The 18176-nt window shown below is 47.1% G+C and overlaps 1 protein-coding gene across 3 annotated transcripts in view; it reads left to right on the forward strand.

Moving 5' to 3' along the window:
- Positions 1–18176, forward strand: part of LOC135532641 (arginine-glutamic acid dipeptide repeats protein-like) — an 86603-nt gene that overhangs the window by 15917 nt on the left and 52510 nt on the right. The window contains exon 1 of one of the 3 annotated variants that reach the window (XM_064960108.1): positions 14536–14548. The exons of the other annotated variants lie outside the window; for them this stretch is intronic. The gene's annotated coding sequence lies outside the window, so the exon portion shown is untranslated. Of the gene's footprint in view, positions 1–14535; positions 14549–18176 lie in introns of those variants that run through there. 3 annotated transcript variants of the gene reach the window in all.

The raw sequence follows: 18176 nt of genomic DNA on the forward strand, positions 1-18176 counted from the left end.
GAGCCCTGTGGGCCCTAATCGAAGGTAGTAGAGTGACATTTTGGGACACATGTTGCCCACGTTTTACAGCTTCTAACAACCAGCCCTGGAGCAGGAAGTACCAACACATTACAATAACGTTTACAGCTTTTTGCTCTTCACCACCTCTAACACCCTGTAGTAGAGTACTATTACACACAGCAGAGAGGAAACAGGTACTACTAGACACAGCAGAGAGGAAACAGGTACTACTAGACACAGCAGAGAGGAAACAGGTACTGCTAGACACAGCAGAGAGGAAACAGGTACTACTAGACACAGCAGAGAGGAAACAGGTACTGCTAGACACAGCAGAGAGGAAACAGGTACTGCTAGACACAGCAGAGAGGAAACAGGTACTACTAGACACAGCAGAGAGGAAACGGGTACTACTAGACACAGCAGAGAGGAAACAGGTACTACTAGACACAGCAGAGAGGAAACAGGTACTACTAGACACAGCAGAGAGGAAACAGGTACTATTACACACAGCAGAGAGGAAACAGGTACTGCTAGACACAGCAGAGAGGAAACAGGTACTACTAGACACAGCAGAGAGGAAACAGGTACTGCTAGACACAGCAGAGAGGAAACAGGTACTGCTAGACACAGCAGAGAGGAAACAGGTACTACTAGACACAGCAGAGAGGAAACGGGTACTACTAGACACAGCAGAGAGGAAACAGGTACTACTAGACACAGCAGAGAGGAAACGGGTACTACTAGACACAGCAGAGAGGAAACAGGTACTACTAGACACAGCAGAGAGGAAACAGGTACTGCTAGACACAGCAGAGAGGAAACAGGTACTGCTAGACACAGCAGAGAGGAAACAGGTACTGCTAGACACAGCAGAGAGGAAACAGGTACTATTACACACAGCAGAGAGGAAACAGGTACTGCTAGACACAGCAGAGAGGAAACAGGTACTACTAGACACAGCAGAGAGGAAACAGGTACTGCTAGACACAGCAGAGAGGAAACAGGTACTGCTAGACACAGCAGAGAGGAAACAGGTACTACTAGACACAGCAGAGAGGAAACGGGTACTACTAGACACAGCAGAGAGGAAACAGGTACTACTAGACACAGCAGAGAGGAAACAGGTACTACTAGACACAGCAGAGAGGAAACAGGTACTACTAGACACAGCAGAGAAGAAACAGGTACTGCTAGACACAGCAGAGAGGAAACAGGTACTGCTAGACACAGCAGAGAGGAAACAGGTACTACTAGACACAGCAGAGAGGAAACAGGTACTACTAGACACAGCAGAGAGGAAACAGGTACTACTAGACACAGCAGAGAGGAAACAGGTACTACTAGACACAGCAGAGAGGAAACAGGTACTACTAGACACAGCAGAGAGGAAACAGGTACTACTAGACACAGCAGAGAGGAAACAGGTACTACTAGACACAGCAGAGAGGAAACAGGTACTACTAGACACAGCAGAGAGGAAACAGGTACTGCTAGACACAGCAGAGAGGAAACAGGTACTGCTAGACACAGCAGAGAGGAAACAGGTACTGCTAGACACAGCAGAGAGGAAACAGGTACTACTAGACACAGCAGAGAGGAAACAGGTCCTACTAGACACAGCAGAGAGGAAACAGGTACTACTAGACACAGCAGAGAGGAAACAGGTACTACTAGACACAGCAGAGAGGAAACAGGTACTACTAGACACAGCAGAGAGGAAACAGGTACTACTAGACACAGCAGAGAGGAAACAGGTACTACTAGACACAGCAGAGAGGAAACAGGTACTACTAGACACAGCAGAGAGGAAACAGGTACTGCTAGACACAGCAGAGAGGAAACAGGTACTGCTAGACACAGCAGAGAGGAAACAGGTACTGCTAGACACAGCAGAGAGGAAACAGGTACTGCTAGACACAGCAGAGAGGAAACAGGTACTACTAGACACAGCAGAGAGGAAACAGGTCCTACTAGACACAGCAGAGAGGAAACAGGTACTACTAGACACAGCAGAGAGGAAACAGGTACTTCTAGACACAGCAGAGAGGAAACAGGTACTACTAGACACAGCAGAGAGGAAACAGGTACTACTAGACACAGCAGAGAGGAAACAGGTACTACTAGACACAGCAGAGAGGAAACAGGTACTACTAGACACAGCAGAGAGGAAACAGGTACTGCTAGACACAGCAGAGAGGAAACAGGTACTGCTAGACACAGCAGAGAGGAAACAGGTACTGCTAGACACAGCAGAGAGGAAACAGGTACTGCTAGACACAGCAGAGAGGAAACAGGTCCTACTAGACACAGCAGAGAGGAAACAGGTACTACTAGACACAGCAGAGAGGAAACAGGTACTGCTAGACACAGCAGAGAGGAAACAGGTACTGCTAGACACAGCAGAGAGGAAACAGGTACTACTAGACACAGCAAAGAGGAAACAGGTCCTACTAGACACAGCAGAGAGGAAACAGGTACTACTAGACACAGCAGAGAGGAAACAGGTACTACTAGACACAGCAGAGAAGAAACAGGTACTACTAGACACAGCAGAGAAGAAAGTGCCGGCCTCTCTGAAACACTCTGACAGAGAGAAGTCTGTTGTTTCAGCACACATAGTGGCTGGTGATTTTGTACCTTGCCTTCATCCACCCTCCTTCCCCATTCCTTTTTTCCTCCCTCCCTCTTCCTCTGCCCCTCCTCCCCCACTGTGTTGCCTAACAACAGTGGGCTGGAGCTATAGGAGCAGGGGCAGAGAGAGAAGAGGGGGAGGGAGGGAACACAGGCAGAGAAGAGAAGAGGGAGGGAGGGAGCCGTCAGAGAGGGAGGGAGGGGGGGAGAGAGAATTGGGAGGGAGGGAGCAGGCAGAGAAGAGGGAGGGAGGGAGGGAGAAGAGGCAGGGAGGGAGGGAGCAGGCAGAGAAGAGGGGGGGAGCAGGCATGGAAGAGGGAGGGAGCAGGCAGAGAGAGAGAGGGAGCAGGCAGAGAGAGAGAGGGAGCAGGCAGAGAGAGAGAGGGAGCAGGCAGAGAGAGAGGGAGCAGGCAGAGAGAGAGGGAGCAGGCAGAGAGAGAGAGGGAGCAGGCAGAGAGAGAGAGGGAGCAGGCAGAGAGAGAGGGAGCAGGCAGAGAGAGAGGGAGCAGGCAGAGAGAGAGAGGGGAGCAGGCAGAGAGAGAGAGGGAGCAGGCAGAGAGAGAGAGGGAGCAGGCAGAGAGAGAGAGGGAGCAGGCAGAGAGAGAGAGGGAGCAGGCAGAGAGAGAGGGGAGCAGGCAGAGAGAGAGAGGGAGCAGGCAGAGAGAGAGAGGGAGCAGGCAGAGAGAGAGAGGGAGCAGGCAGAGAGAGAGAGGGAGCAGGCAGAGAGAGAGAGGGAGCAGGCAGAGAGAGAGAGGGAGCAGGCAGAGAAGAGGGAGGGAGTGAGCAGGCAGAGAAGAGGGAGCAGGCAGAGGGAGGGAGAGCGGGAGCAGAGACGGGCAGAGCAGAGAGATCGGTAAAGCAGATTGGTGTATGATTTATTAGCTGGGGCTGGAGAGGTAAGGAGAGAGGGAATGAAGGAGGGAGGGAGAGAGATAAAGGGAGAGAGAAGAGATCCCTGGCAGCAGCTGAAATTGAGCCTTAAACTGGAGCCGATATGTAGAGGGAGGGAGGGAGAAAGAGAGAAGGAAAGGAAGGAGTGGGGGGAGGGAGGATGAGAGGATTGTGTGCAGTCCGTACAGTTAAGCCTCTGAACAGCTCAACCAACTGAGCAAAAGTATTCAGACCCCTTGACTTTTTCCACATTTTGTGACGTTACATACTTATTCTAATATTGATTTATTTAAAAAAAAAAAATGAAAAAATCTTATCAATCTACACACAATACCATATAATGAAACAAATTTTTATGAATGAAAAGCGCCACATTTACATAAATATTCAGACCTTTTACTCAATGCTTTGTTGAAGCACGATTACAGCCTTGAGTCTTCTTGGGTATGACGCTACAAGCTTGGCACACCTGTATTTGGGAAGTTACTCCCATTCTTCTCTGCAGATCCTCTCAAGTTCTGTCAGGTTGGATGGGGAGCGTCGCTGCACAGCTATGTTCAGGACTCTCCAGAGATGTTCGATTGGGTTCAGATCCGGGCTCTGGCTGGGCCACTCAAGGACATGTTCAGAGACTTGTTCCAAAGCCACACCTGCGTTGTCTTGGCTGTGTGCTTAGGGTCGTTGTCGTTGTCCTGTTGGAAGGTGAACCTTCACACCAGTCTGAGGTCCTGAGTGCTCTGGAGCAGGTTTTTATCAATGATCTCTCTGTACTTTTCTCAGTTCATCTTTCCCTCGATCCTGACTCGTCTCCCAGTCCCTGCCACTAAAAAACCTACACACAGCATGATGCTGCCACCACCATGCTTCACCGTAGGGATGGTGCCATGCTTCCTCCAGACGTGAAGCTTGGCATTCAGACCACAGAGGTCAATCTTGGTTTCATCAGACCAGAGAATCTTGTTTCTCATGGTCAGAGTCCTTTAGGTGCCTTTTGGCAAACTCTAAGTGGGCTGTCATGTGCCTTTTACTGAGGAGTGACTTCAGTCTGGCCACTCTACTATTAAAGGCCTGATTGGTGGAGTGCTGCAGAGATGGTTGTCCTTCTGGAAGGTTCTCCCATCTCCACAGAAGAACTCTGGAGCTCTGTCAGAGTGACCATTAGTTTGTTGGTCACCTCCCCGACCAATGCCCTTCTTTCCCCGATTGCTCAGTTTGGCTGGGTGGCCAGCTCTAGGACGAGTCTTGGTGGTCCCAAACTTCTTCCATTTAAGAACGATGGAGGCCACTGTGTTCTTGGATACCTTCAATGCTGCAGACATTTCTTGGTAACCTTCACCAGATCTGTGGCTCGACACAATCCTGTCTCGGAGCTCTACGGACAATTCCTTCGACCTCATGGCTTGGTTTTTACTCTGACATACACTGTCAACTGTGAACCCTTATATAGACAAGTATGTCCCTTTTCTATAATCATGTCCAATCAATTGAATTTACCACAGGTGGACAACAATCAAGTAGTAGAAACATCTCAAAGATGATCAATGGAAACAGGATGTAGGGGTTAGGGATGAGAACAGAGACGGGAGGTGCGTGACAATTGTTAATTGTTGTTAGTCATCGATAGAGTAGCTCTTTACCGATGCTGCTTACTGACCATTAACCTCTTAAATGTTAATCGTACTTTCGTTATAATTTAATTGTTCTATCAAGGTAATTCGCTTATAAATCAACTTATGTTTCAACAAATCGCTTCACCTCAGTGCTGTCTGGCAGCCCCGCTTCCCTGCTTTAATTCAGTTGGACACAAATGACTGGGGTATCAGGTTACGTTTCCATTGGATGCTCGGCAGTCCCGCCGTAATGCTCATTCGCTGATCGGACTGTCCATTAATTTGTGGCGGGAACGGGCTGAATAACGGGCTGAATAACGGGCTGTATAACGGGCTGCATACCGGGCTGCATACCGGGCTGCATAACGGGCTGCATACCGCTGTTGAACTATAAAGCTGACTGCCGCGATTTATATCCAATTGAATTTTTTTTTAAACGACCGCAATTTAAAGATGTGAAACAAAAACATACAAATCATAGTTAAACAATAAATACGAAAACAAGTGACTATTTTGAGCTTTCTAACAGAGTAATGCATTACATCAAATCAAATTCTATTTGTCACATGCGCCGAATACAACGTGTAGACCTTAAAGGGAAATGCTGAATACAACGTGTCGACCTTAAAGGGAAATGCTCAAGCCCTTAACCAACATTGCAGTTTTAAGAAAAATACCAAAAAATTAAAATAAATAAATGTAACAAGTCATTAAACAGCAGCAGTAAAATAACAATAGCGAGGCCATATACAGGGGGGTACTGGAACAGAGTCCGTGTTAGTCGAGGTAATTGAGGTAATATGTACATGTAGGTAGCAGAGTGACTTTACATATATACTAACAGAGAGTAGCAGCAGCGTAGAGGGGGGGGGGGGGTGTAAATAGTCTGGGTAGCCATTTGATTAACTGTTCAGGAGTCTTATGGCCTGGGAGTAGAAGCCTCTTGGACCTAGACTTGGGGCTCCGGTACCGCTTACCTTGCGGTAGCAGAGAGAACAGGATATGACTTGGGTGGCTGGAGTCTTTGACAATTTTTAGGACCTTCCTCTGACACCGTTTGGTTTCGAGGTCCTGGATGGCAGGAAGCTTGGCCTCAGTGATGCACTGGGCCTTTCGCACTACCCTCTGTAGAACCTTACGGTCAGAGGCCGAGCAGTTGCCATACCAGGGCAGTGATGCAACCAGTCAGGATGCTCTCGATGGTGCAACTGTAGAACCTTTTGAGGATCTGAGGACCCATGCCAAATCTTTTCAGTCTCCTGAGGGGGAATAGGTTTTTGTCGTGCCCTCTTCACGACTGTCTTAGTGTGTTTGGACCATGTTAGTGATGTGGACGCCAAGGAACTTGAAGGTCTCAACTACTAGGAACTTGAAGGTCTCAACTACTAGGAACTTGAAGGTCTCAACAACTAGGAACTTGAAGGTCTCAACTACTAGGAACTTGAAGGTCTCAACTACTAGAAACTTGAAGGTCTCTACTACTAGGAACTTGAAGGTCTCAACTACTAGGAACTTGAAGGTCTCAACTACTAGGAACTTGAAGGTCTCAACTACTAGGAACTTGAAGGTCTCAACTACTAGGAACTTGAAGGTCTCAACTACTAGGAACTTGAAGGTCTCAACTACTAGGAACTTGAAGGTCTCAACTACTAGGAACTTGAAGGTCTCAACTACTAGGAACTTGAAGGTCTCAACTACTAGGAACTTGAAGGTCTCAACTACTAGGAACTTGAAGGTCTCAACTACTAGGAACTTGAAGGTCTCAACTACTAGGAACCTGAAGGTCTCAGCTACTAGGTTCTGTTCATCACATGTTTTATACAGTAGTCATCCACTTTTAAATACATCACGCTAAATGAATATCGCACTGTGCTGTCGTCGTGCTATAGAGCCTCCTTTCTCCGTGTGGTCAGTAGGCCTTATATGTACTTTTCAGTACAGCTTAATACACACCATTATAATAACATCTCAATTAGCTTGACTTCAGTGTGACATCTAAGCCCTGATTAGTCAATTCAACTGAAGAAGTCAAAAGGTTAAATGACCAACCATGAATGGATTGTATGTAGAGAGGAGTGTGGAAGAGAGATGCCCCCCCCCCCTGTGTGTGAAGGTAGGATGAGGATGACCCAACCCACAGGACAGGAATGTGCCTCTCTCTCACCTATTATAGCTGGCTCCATCTGCTGGCTAATCAACTGCCTCCCCTCCACACTCATCATGCCGGTCATCTAGCTGACCGGACAGTCAGCCCCGTCCCGGATGCAGGTTATTACACACAGCATTATAACAGAGCATTCGGGTGTCTTTATCTACCCTGATAAGGAGTCAGTCTGTGGTAGGTTAGCAGCTACCGGGGAAACGGCTCCATGGCTCTAAAACTGCCACCAAAACACTTGCGTTTGCGACCATTTGACGTGGCAGTGAGACACAAATGTTTAATTGGTCGCTTGGGTGCCAGTGATTTTTTTTTTTTAGCCACGCCCTTTACCCACTGTGACACGAAGAGAGCCACGCCCTTTTCCCACTGTGACACGGAGAGAGCCACGCCCTTTTCCCACTGTGACACGGAGAGAGCCACGCCCTTTTCCCACTTTGACACGGAGAGAGCCTTGCCCTTTTCCCACTGTGACACGTAGAGAGCCACGCCCTTTTCCCACTGTGACACGGAGAGAGCCACGCCCTTTACCCACTGTGACACGGAGAGAGCCACGCCCTTTACCCACTGCGACACGAAGAGAGCCTTGCCCTTTCCCACTGTGACACGGAGAGAGCCACGCCCTTTACCCACTGTGACACTGTGAGAGCCACGCCCTTTTCCCACTGTGACACGAAGAGAGCCACGCCCTTTTCCCACTGTGACACGGAGAGAGCCACGCCCTTTACCCACTGTGACACGGTGAGAGCCACGCCCTTTTCCCACTGTGACACGTAGAGAGCCACGCCCTTTCCCACTGTGACACGGAGAGAGCCACGCCCTTTACCCACTGTGACACGGTGAGAGCCACGCCCTTTTCCCACTGTGACACGAAGAGAGCCACGCCCTTTACCCACTGCGACATGAAGAGAGCCACGCCCTTTTCCCACTGTGACACGAAGAGAGCCACGCCCTTTACCCACTGCGACATGAAGAGAGCCACGCCCTTTTCCCACTGTGACACGGAGAGAGCCACGCCCTTTACCTACTGCGACACGGAGGAGAGAGAGGTGCATTCTAAATAAACACAACCATATGGCCTTTGCTCAAAATGCAATTGCGGGAAAAATACTATTTTCAAAGCATCTACTGTTCCAGTTACAGAGAGGATAATCACATCCTACCGGACAGAAATGTAAGCACATCATGTGTTGTTGGTCCCATGTTTCATGAGATGAAATAAAAGATCCCTGTAATGTTCCATATGCACAAAACTTTTAAGGGAGTGTGCAATTGGCATTCTGACTGCAGAAATGTCCAACAGAGCTGTTTGCAAGAGAATTGAGTGTTCATTTCTCTACCATGAGCCGCCTCCGATGTCTTTTTTAGAGATTTTGGCTGTACATTCAACCGGCTTCAGAAAACCGCAGAACGCATGTAGCCATGCCAACCCAGGACCTCCACATCTGGCTTCTTCACCTGCGGGATCGTCAGAGAAGGTGGAGAGGGAGGTGCTCAGGAGAATCTCTGTCTGTAATAAAGCCGTTTTGTCAGGGAAATACTCATTCCAATTGGCTGGGCCTGGCTCCCCAGTGGGTGGGCCATATAATATGAACTGTAACTCTGTAACATCTTTGGCCTACATCAAGTAGACTGTATAAGCCTAGGTCTGGAACGGTTGTGTTAGGACATTACATGTACTGGTAGCCATGTAGGCTAATTCATTCATCTATTTAGCAACATGATCATATTTAGAGTTAGCAATCGAGCTAAGTGTTTTTGACTTCCCACTTTGTCGGATGGTGAAAAAAGCTGTCCGAAAAAGAAATCTGATCATTCATAGGCTACCGTTTTAGTTGTCTGTCTTGACACTGTTGATAGTATACAGGAAGACATCTGATCATTCATAGGCTACCGTTTTAGTTGTCTGTCTTGACACTGTTGATAGTATACAGGAAGACATCTGATCATTCATAGGCTACCGTTTTAGTTGTCTGTCTTGACACTGTTGATAGTATACAGGAAGACATCTGATCATTCATAGGCTACCGTTTTAGTTGTCTGTCTTGACACTGTTGATAGTCTACAAAAAGAAAGCTACACAAAGACATATCTCTTTTTAATCTTCTATTTTTTTTTAGATGTAACATCATTTTTTAAATGACAAGCCTACTTGTAAAGAAGAATCATGCAATGCAATTTTAAGGAATAGATTAATGTCTTACATTGCTAAATTATATCATACAGCTATTTAATACATTTGTTTATTAATAGCCAAATGTAGCCTATTACTAGCTGAGTATAGAGAGAAAACATGCATTTATTAACTGCCAGAGAGAGAAAAAAGTTACCGTTGAACCCTGAGTGAATCTATCAAAATCAATGTAAGAACACAAGGCCATAGTAATTTACAGGATGGTCGTTATCAGCCTGGTTCTGTATGGAATACGGCTACATTATGTGGTCATTATTAGTCTGGTTCTATATGGAATACGGCTACATTATGTGGTCATTATTAGTCTGGTTCTATATAGAATACGGCTACATTATGTGGTCATTATTAGTCTGGTTCTATATAGAATACGGCTACATTATGTGGTCATTATTAGTCTGGTTCTATATGGAATACGGCTACATTATGTGGTCATTATTAGCCTGGTTCTATATGGAATACGGCTACATTATGTGGTCATTATTAGTCTGGTTCTGTATGGAATACGGCTACATTATGTGGTCATTATTAGTCTGGTTCTATATGGAATACGGCTACATTATGTGGTCATTATTAGTCTGTTTCTATATGGAATACGGCTACATTATGTGGTCATTATTAGTCTGGTTCTGTATGGAATACGGCTACATTATGTGGTCATTATTAGTCTGGTTCTATATGGAATACGGCTACATTATGTGGTCATTATTAGTCTGGTTCTGTATGGAATACGGCTACATTATGTGGTCATTATTAGTCTGGTTCTGTATGGAATACGGCTACATTATGTGGTCATTATTAGTCTGGTTCTATATGGAATACGGCTACATTATGTGGTCATTATTAGTCTGGTTCTATATGGAATACGGCTACATTATGTGGTCATTATTAGTCTGGTTCTATATGGAATACGGCTACATTATGTGGTCATTATTAGTCTGGTTCTATATAGAATACGGCTACATTATGTGGTCATTATTAGTCTGGTTCTGTATGGAATACGGCTACATTATGTGGTCATTATTAGTCTGGTTCTATATAGAATACGGCTACATTATGTGGTCATTATTAGTCTGGTTCTATATGGAATACGGCTACATTATGTGGTCATTATTAGTCTGGTTCTATATGGAATACGGCTACATTATGTGGTCATTATTAGTCTGGTTCTGTATGGAATACGGCTACATTATGTGGTCATTATTAGTCTGGTTCTATATGGAATACGGCTACATTATGTGGTCATTATTAGTCTGGTTCTATATGGAATACGGCTACATTATGTGGTCATTATTAGTCTGGTTCTATATAGAATACGGCTACATTATGTGGTCATTATTAGTCTGGTTCTGTATGGAATACGGCTACATTATGTGGTCATTATTAGTCTGGTTCTATATAGAATACGGCTACATTATGTGGTCATTATTAGTCTGGTTCTATATGGAATACGGCTACATTATGTGGTCATTATTAGTCTGGTTCTATATGGAATACGGCTACATTATGTGGTCATTATTAGTCTGGTTCTGTATGGAATACGGCTACATTATGTGGTCATTATTAGTCTGGTTCTATATGGAATACGGCTACATTATGTGGTCATTATTAGTCTGGTTCTATATGGAATACGGCTACATTATGTGGTCATTATTAGTCTGGTTCTATATGGAATACGGCTACATTATGTGGTCATTATTAGTCTGGTTCTATATGACCAAATGATGTGCTGGTGTTCTCAACTGAAAAGGTTGTCTCCAGCCCAGAGCTTGTCATTTAATTTACTCCATTTGGAACTTGTGTTATGATGTTTTGGTCTGATAGCATGTCCTCTCCAGTAGTGTTTCCCAGCCTTTTCCATTCCGGAGATCACCACATCACTGTCTGAACCTCTTGAGGACAACCATTAACGTACTCGTGTCATTATTAACATAACATATCTCGGTGATCAAATCTAATCCATTTTAGCAGTGACTTATAATAGCATTAGTACTCCCAGCTGCTGTTTTCAGAAGAACAAATACTTCAAAATAAATGAATCAAATAACCACATGCAGCATCCCTGTCGACCGCAGGTTGTAAACCACTGATCTCCAGATCTCAGGTTATCACACGGAGTCCAACGGAGCGTTCAGCTGTCCTCATTTGCTTTCAGACAAGGCCTCTGATAGTAGTAGCAGTAGGTAACTGTTTCAGTCGGGGAATAACTTTTAGAAGGGATTTGCCGCATATTCTGTATATGTTCATTTTTTTTATTTCATTTTTACCTTTATTTAACTAGGCAAGTCAGTTAAGAACAAATTCTTATTTTCAATGACGGCCTTGGAACAGTGGGTTAACTGCCTGTTCAGGGGCAGAACGACAGATTTGTACCTTGTCAGCTCGGGGTTTGAACTTGCAACCTTTCGGTTAATAGTCCAATGCTCTAACCACTAGGCTACCTGCCGCCTCTACACTCTAACCACTAGGCTATCCTACCTCCTCTACACTCTAACCACTAGGCTACCCTGCCGCCTCTACACTCTAACCACTAGACTACCCTGCCGCCTCTACGCTCTAACCACTAGGCTACCCTGCCGCCTCTACACTCTAACCACTAGGCTACCCTGCCGCCTCTACACTCTAACCACTAGGCTACCCTGCCGCCTCTACACTCTAACCACTAGGCTACCCTGCCGCCTCTACACTCTAACCACTAGGCTACCCTGCCGCCTTTACACTCTAACCACTAGGCTACCCTGCCGCCTCTACACTCTAACCACTAGGCTACCCTGCCGCCTCTACACTCTAACCACTAGGCTACCCTGCCGCCTCTACACTCTTAACCACTAGGCTACCCTGCCGCCTCTACACTCTAACCACTAGGCTACCCTGCCGCCTCTACGCTCTAACCACTAGGCTACCCTGCCGCCTCTACGCTCTAACCACTAGACTACCCTGCCGCCTCTACGCTCTAACCACTAGGCTACCCTGCCGCCTCTACGCTCTAACCACTAGGCTACCCTGCCGCCTCTACGCTCTAACCACTAGGCTACCCTGCCGCCTCTACGCTCTAACCACTAGGCTACCCTGCCGCCTCTACACTCTAACCACTAGGCTACCCTGCCGCCTTTACACTCTAACCACTAGGCTACCCTGCCGCCTCTACACTCTAACCACTAGGCTACCCTGCCGCCTCTACACTCTAACCACTAGGCTACCCTGCCGCCTCTACACTCTTAACCACTAGGCTACCCTGCCGCCTCTACACTCTAACCACTAGGCTACCCTGCCGCCTCTACACTCTAACCACTAGGCTACCCTGCCGCCTCTACACTCTAACCACTAGGCTACCCTGCCGCCTCTACACTCTAACCACTAGTCTACCCTGCCGCCTCTACACTCTAACCACTAGGCTACCCTGCCGCCTCTACACTGTAACCACTAGGCTACCCTGCCGCCTCTACACTCTAACCACTAGGCTACATCTACATTTACATTTACATTTAAGTCATTTAGCAGACGCTCTTATCCAGAGCGACTTACAAATTGGTGAATTCACCTTCTGACATCCAGGCTACCCTGCCGCCTCTACACTGTAACCACTAGGCAAATTTAAATTATAAGTTGTTGTCTTTGACTTATTGCAATAGACTTCTTCTTTTTTTTGTGTAATTATGGCCACAGATTGTCCAGTTTTTATTTTGCCACTGTTGACTTCCTGTGTTGGGGGAGGGAAATAACCTGTTAGCTACATCTGTGGAATTCTCCTTCTTTCCCTGACCAGAGCAGACCTGAGTGTGTAAACAATCTGTGGTTACATAACGCTGGCTACGTGAAAACGGCCTGGTATCAAACACATACAGGACTCACACGAAGCCCCCGTCTGCTTTTAACCCTCTCTCTTGTCTCCTTTTACTGTTGCCAACACCTTGCTTTACACACAGTGTTCCTCCCTTCCTCCCTCTCGTGTGTGTGTGTGTGTGTGTGTGTGTGTGTGTGTGTGTGTGTGTGTGTGTGTGTGTGTGTGTGTGTGTGTGTGTGTGTGTGTGTGTGTTCACTCCAAGCCCCTGAGATGCTGTAGCTTCCTCTTAATGGCAGGCAGAAGGCAGTGGCTTTGAGGGTTGTAATGAAAACAGGGAAGGTTGTGATTTGGACCAGGTCAGTGTAGATACATGGACTGTGAAGGCGAGAGAACCCATAAAGACAGCTTTAGCAGTCCTCACATCACAACAGGCTGGAGGGAGCTGAGTAGATGCTGCCAGAGTAGAAACCCGGGTCGTGCCAGAGTAGAAATCGATCCAGGTTTTCCAGGCTGCTGCCGACCAGAGGCTCTCTAGGGCTCCACTCCACTGGGCTATTGTGCCGCTCCAGGTTTTCCAGCCTGCTGCCGACCAGAGGCTCTCTAGGGCTCCACTCCACTGGGCTACTGTGCCGCTCCAGGTTTTCCAGCCTGCTGCCGACCAGAGGCTCTCTAGGGCTCCACTCCACTGGGCTATTGTGCCGCTCCAGGTTTTCCAGGCTGCTGCCAACCAGAGGCTCTCTAGGGCTCCACTCCACTGGGCTACTGTGCCACTCCAGGTTTTCCAGCCTGCTGCCGACCAGAGGCTCTCTAGGGCTCCACTCCACTGGGCTATTGTGCCGCTCCAGGTTTTCAAGGCTGCTGCCAACCAGAGGCTCTCTAGGGCTCCACTCCACTGGGCTATAGTGCCGCTCCAGGTTTTCCAGCCTGCTGCCGACCAGAGGCTCTCTAGGGCTCCACTCCACTGGGCTATTGTGCCGCTCCAGGTTTTCAAGGCTGCTGCCGACCAGAGGCTCTCTTGCAGAAAGATCACATGTAAAGCTGTCCCCTTTGTAGTGGGAGAGCACAGAGTGACAAGCTATTTCTTGCTTGTAAAAAAAAAAAAAAAAAAAAAGCCCATTTGTTCCTTCAGAGACCTTGTGGATTTGCCCTCTCTGATTTCTCCTGTGTTACCTGTGGCTTGCCGTAGAGCATTGTGAAGTGTTCTCCCCGGGACTTGAACACGTTTTTCTCTGGAGTTACTTGGTTGGAGAGAGACGTTGTCTGAGATTATTAACTGGAGAAAGGTACGGGAGTGGGGAGCAGGGCTTGCCTGCCTCGGGAAGCTGAAAGTAAATGTGTTGGTTAGTCTGCTTCGCTTGCCGTGAATGTTTTCAGCCTCCCTCCCTCTGCTTTTTATGGCTCGCATCTCTTAAAGGAGAAGAAATACTGAAATACATTTAGGTTTGTCTTTTTAACCTATTTAATGTTCTATTCTTTTTTTCTTTTCTTTTTTTTACTGGTTTTGTTGTTGTGAGATGTTGAGATTCCATGTTTCTCATTTTTAGTTTTTATGTAAAAATCTAAAATGGTGGTTGTTGTGAATTGGAGAAACATGTCATTTTCTTCCATCCTGTCACTGTGGATTTTATTTTTTAATTATTTTTTTTCCATGTTCTTTATTTGCTCTGACTGTGCAAGTGCATTATTATGTAAGTGCTGTATTTCCTTCAGAGAAAAATGGTCTGTGTATTTAGGAATGAATTGGTGGTGGTACGCACAGAGTAAGGAAATGCTTTGCCATTATACAGAAGTTATTGAAGTTGAGTTGTTTTGGCTTTGAACTTTTGCTCTGTAAGACTCAGATGTTATTCTCCCTGAATCTGATATTTCCTATGTGATTTATGTAACAATAGATTTCCGTAGCTGCTCTTTTCAACCCACATGAAACGGCATATGTATACTCTGTTTCTGTGTCTGCTTGAGTTAGTCATTTCCTCTGTATTGTGTCCTGACACAGCTGTGCTCTGTAGCTCTGTAGCTGTGCTCTGTAGCTCTGTAGCTGTGCTCTGTAGCGCTGTAGCTGTGCTCTGTAGCTGTGTAGCTCTGTAGCTGTGCTCTGTAGCGCTGTAGCTGTGCTCTGTAGCTGTGATCTGTAGCTCTGTAGCTGTGCTCTGTAGCTGTGCTCTGTAGCTGTGCTCTGTAGCTGTGCTCTGTAGCTCTGTAGCTGTGCTCTGTAGCTCTGTAGCTGTGCTCTGTAGCTCTGTAGCTGTGCTCTGTAGCTGTGCTCTGTAGCTCTGTAGCTGTGCTCTGTAGCTGTGCTCTAGCTCTATAGCTGTGCTCTGTAGCTGTGCTCTGTAGCTCTGTAGCTGTGCTCTGTAGCTGTGCTCTGTAGCTGTGCTCTGTAGCTCTATAGCTGTGATCTGTAGCTGTGCTCTGTAGCTGTGATCTGTAGCTGTGATCTGTAGTTGTTCTCTGTAGCTGTGCTCTGTAGCTGTGATCTGTAGCTCTGAAGCTGTGCTCTGAAGCTGTGTCGCTGTGCTCTGTAGCTCTTTAGCTGTGCTCTGTAGCTGTGCTCTGTAGCTCTATAGCTGTGCTCTGTAGCTCTTTAGCTGTGCTCTGTAGCTCTTTAGCTGTGCTCTGTAGCTCTATAGCTGTGCTCTGTAGCTCTGTAGCTGTGGCCTGTAGCTCTGTAGCTGTGCTCTGTAGCTCTTTAGCTGTGCTCTGTAGCTCTGTAGCTGTGCTCTGTAGCTCTTTAGCTGTGCTCTGTAGCTCTATAGCTGTGCTCTGTAGCTGTGCTCTGTAGCTGTGCTCTGTAGCTGTGCTCTGTAGCTGTGCTCTGTAGCTCTGTAGCTGTGCTCTGTAGCTGTGCTCTGTAGCTCTATAGCTGTGCTCTGTAGCTGTGCAGCTGTGCTCTGTAGCTGTGCTCTGTAGCTCTATAGCTGTGATCTGTAGCTGTGCTCTGTAGCTCTGAAGCTGTGTCGCTGTGCTCTGTAGCTCTTTAGCTGTGCTCTGTAGCTGTGCTCTGTAGCTCTGTAGCTATGCTCTGTAGCTGTGCTCTGTAGCTCTGTAGCTATGCTCTGTAGCTGTGATCTGTAGCTCTGAAGCTGTGTCGCTGTGCTCTGTAGCTCTTTAGCTGTGCTCTGTAGCTGTGCTCTGTAGCTCTATAGCTGTGCTCTGTAGCTCTATAGCTGTGCTCTGGAGCTCTTTAGCTGTGCTCTGTAGCTCTTTAGCTGTGCTCTGTAGCTCTATAGCTGTGCTCTGTAGCTCTGTAGCTGTGGCCTGTAGCTCTGTAGCTGTGCTCTGTAGCTCTTTAGCTGTGCTCTGTAGCTGTGGTCTGTAGCTGTGCTCTGTAGCTCTTTAGCTGTGCTCTGTAGCTCTATAGCTGTGCTCTGTAGCTCTGTAGCTCTGTAGCTGTGCTCTGTAGCTCTTTAGCTGTGCTCTGTAGCTCTTTAGCTGTGCTCTGTAGCTCTATAGCTGCGCTCTGTAGCTGTGCTCTGTAGCTCTATAGCTGTGCTCTGTAGCTCTATAGCTGTGCTTTGTAGCTCTATAGCTGTGCTCTGTAGCTGTGCTCTGTAACTCTGTAGCTGTGCTCTGTAGCTGTGCTCTGTAGCTCTATAACTGTGCTCTGTAGCTCTATAGCTGTGCTCTGTAGCTCGATAGCTGTGCTCTGTAGCTGTGCTCTGTAACTCTGTAGCTGTGCTCTGTAGCTGTGCTCTGTAGCTGGCTCTGTAGCTGTGCTCTGTAACTCTAGCTGTGCTATGTAGCTCTATAGCTGTGCTCTGTAACTCTAGCTGTGCTCTGTAGCTCTGTAGCTGTGCTCTGTAGCTGTGCTCTGTAACTCTAGCTGTGCTCTGTAACTCTAGCTGTGCTCTGTAGCTCTATAGCTGTGCTCTGTAGCTGTGCCCTGTAACTCTAGCTGTGCCCTGTAGCTCTGTAGCTGTGCTCTGTAGCTGTGCTCTGTAACTCTAGCTGTGCTCTGTAGCTCTATAGCTGTGCTCTGTAACTCTAGCTGTGCTCTGTAGCTCTGTAGCTGTGCTCTATAACTAGCTTTGCTCTGTAGCTCTGTAGCTGTGCTCTGTAGCTGTGCTCTGTAACTCTAGCTGTGCTCTGTAGCTCTGTAGCTGTGCTCTGTAGCTGTGCTCTGTAACTCTAGCTGTGCTCTGTAGCTCTATAGCTGTGCTCTGTAGCTGTGCCCTGTAACTCTAGCTGTGCCCTGTAACTCTAGCTGTGCTCTGTAGCTCTGTAGCTGTGCTCTGTAACTCTAGCTGTGCTCTGTAGCTCTATAGCTGTGCTCTGTAGCTGTGCTCTGTAACTCTAGCTGTGCTCTATAGCTGTGCTCTGTAACTCTAGCTGTGCTCTGTAGCTCTGTAGCTGTGCTCTGTAGCTCTGTAGCTGTGCTCTGTAGCTGTGCTCTGTAGCTGTGCTCTGTAACTCTGTAGCTGTGCTCTGTAACTCTGTAGCTGTGCTCTGTAACTCTAGCTGTGCTCTGTAACTCTGTAGCTGTGCTCTGTAACTCTAGCTGTGCTCTGTAACTCTGTAGCTGTGCTCTGTAACTCTAGCTGTGCTCTGTAGCTGTGCTCTGTAGCTGTGCTCTGTAACTCTGTAGCTGTGCTCTGTAACTCTGTAGCTGTGCTCTGTAGCTGTGCTATATAGCTGTGCTCTGTAGCTCTATAGCTGTGCTCTGTAGCTCTATAGCTGTGCTCTGTAGCTCTATAGCTGTGCTCTGTAACTCTGTAGCTGTGCTCTGTCACTGTGCTCTGTAGCTGTGCTCTGTAGCTCTGTAGCTGTGCTCTGTAACTCTGTAGCTGTGCTCTGTCACTGTGCTCTGTCACTGTGCTCTGTAACTCTGTAGCTGTGCTCTGTAACTCTGTAGCTGTGCTCTGTAGCTGTGCTCTGTAACTCTGTAGCTGTGCTCTGTAACTCTGTAGCTGT

Source organism: Oncorhynchus masou, unplaced genomic scaffold (assembly GCF_036934945.1).
Source record: "Oncorhynchus masou masou isolate Uvic2021 unplaced genomic scaffold, UVic_Omas_1.1 unplaced_scaffold_1960, whole genome shotgun sequence".
NCBI classification, from domain to species: Eukaryota; Metazoa; Chordata; class Actinopteri; order Salmoniformes; family Salmonidae; genus Oncorhynchus; species Oncorhynchus masou.